The sequence below is a fragment of the Chrysochloris asiatica genome, unplaced genomic scaffold (assembly GCF_000296735.1).
Source record: "Chrysochloris asiatica unplaced genomic scaffold, ChrAsi1.0 scaffold00485, whole genome shotgun sequence".
In the NCBI taxonomy this organism is placed as follows: Eukaryota; Metazoa; Chordata; class Mammalia; order Afrosoricida; family Chrysochloridae; genus Chrysochloris; species Chrysochloris asiatica.
This window is the reverse complement of record NW_006409003.1, coordinates 298,495-300,536: the sequence shown is the minus strand read 5'-3', so window position 1 is coordinate 300,536 and position 2,042 is coordinate 298,495.

Genomic DNA, 2,042 nt, shown 5'->3' with positions numbered 1-2,042 from the left:
TTTGAGTTATGGTGTTGGAGGAGAATACTGAAAGTGCCACGGACTGCCAAAAGAATAAACAGATCTGTGTTGGAAGAAGTGCAGCCAGAGTGCTCGTTGGTGACCAGGATGGCCAAACTTGGTCTCTCATACTGCAGACATATTGTCAGGAGGGACCTGTCAATGGAGAAGGATACCATGTTTGGTAAGGTGGAGGGTCAGATAAAAAGAGGAAGACTCCCAGCAAGATGGATCGGCCAAGTGGCAGCGTCAGTGAGGTTGGCCCAGGATCAGGCAGTGTTTCTTTCTGTTATGCATAAGGTCGCTACGAGTCGGTACCAACTCGATGGCAGCTTACAACAACAACATAAGTCAGAATCTACTCGACGGCACTTCACAACAGCAATAGTTTTGTTGAACTTCTCCATAAGGTTTTCTTCTTTTGTTTTTCAACTTTTCATTATGATTGGTTTGTTGTTGTTGTTAAACTTTTTATTCTAAGTGGAGTAAAGGTTTACAGAGCAGATAATCTATTGTACATTCTACAAATCACGTATTGCATTTCATTACAATGATTGCAGTCCCCTCCATGTACCATCAGCTAACAGTATTCACCTATATGCAGTTTAACTCTTGCATTCCTTCCAGTGTCTTTGCTACCTTCATCTTTCCTCGGTCAAACGGCAAAGTGATTTTCATCCAACAATTTGTATACATTTTGATTTGTGACATTGATTGCGATCCCCATGCTGTAACAGTAAGCTTCTTGTCCCTGTCCTTCCCATTCCATTTGTCTTTCTTTCCTAGCCCTTCCTGCCTTTGGAGATTTATCCTTGGCCAAATGCTGCCCTTTTGGTCTTGTACGGAGGATTGTTCTAAGGAGTGTGTTTCTCGCCAGTGGTGTTGTTCACCTCATAGGCCTATGGTTTGACTGAAAGTTAAGTCATGAGGATGAGTCCGTTTCAGGCTTCAGAGTGTCTAAGGACCAGAGTTTCAGGGTTCCGCTAGTCTCTGTGTCTTGTCTGTAGTCTTAAAAGGAGCAGACGGTCAGGCCTTCTGTTCTACCGCATTGCTGGGTGAGTTCCAACTGCCAACTGCTATGTTACCTACCTATTCCATTTCCATTTTTGCCATCAGGGACCATCCACCGAGGATAATGGGGTGTTTTCCAAAATGTTCACATCTCCTGACCCCATGAGGGCTGCCCTAATTGGACATGGCCAACGGCTGAGCAGGTGCCTGTGTGACATTTCAGAAGCCAGTGACCTTCAAGGATGTGACCGTGGACTTCACCCAGGAGGAGTGGAGGCTGCTGGACCCAACCTAGAGGTTCCTCTGACGAGACGTGGTGCTGAGGAACTGCAGCCATCTGGTGTCCCTGGGTGAGGCACTGCCCCAGCTGCACGCGTGTTGTCCTGTATGTGCACGCGCGGCACCTGCCTCCTCGTCCTCAGTCACCCACAGCCGGTGTGTCACTACTTCGGCCAGCGCGTGCCCTCCATGCACAGAACCGAGCTCACAGGACGCGGCCTTCACCTGCAGCATCCTGGTCCTGTCGGGGCCTACCTGCTTAAAGCAACAGCATCAATGTCTCCCCTTCTTTCCTCACCTCGGGCAGGACTTCCCGATTCCAAACCAGATGTGAGCTCCAAGCTGGAGCAGTGGGAAGATCCCTGAATTTTAGAGAGAGGCCCCTGTGAGTAAAAGCTGGACCACGCATTTCCTCCTCTTTTTAGCTCTGGAGAAGGACATCATGCTTGGTAAAGTAGAGGGTCAGTGAAAAAGAGGAAGACCCTCAACAAGAGGGATTAACAATGGCAGCCTCACTGGGCTCAACCATAACAACCGAGAGGGTGGTTCAGTGCTGGGCAGGCTCAGTCTATTCTAATAAGGTGACTACCAGACGGAACTAACTTGATGGTAACTAACAACAACATAGGCCTGTCTATTGTGTGGCTGAGTCGGTTGCCAGGGGACCCTGGCTGCACACCTTCCTCCACACAAAGGAGGGTGTGGTTTCAGCCACACAAGTTCAGGTTCACCGTATTGAGTGACATCACCAA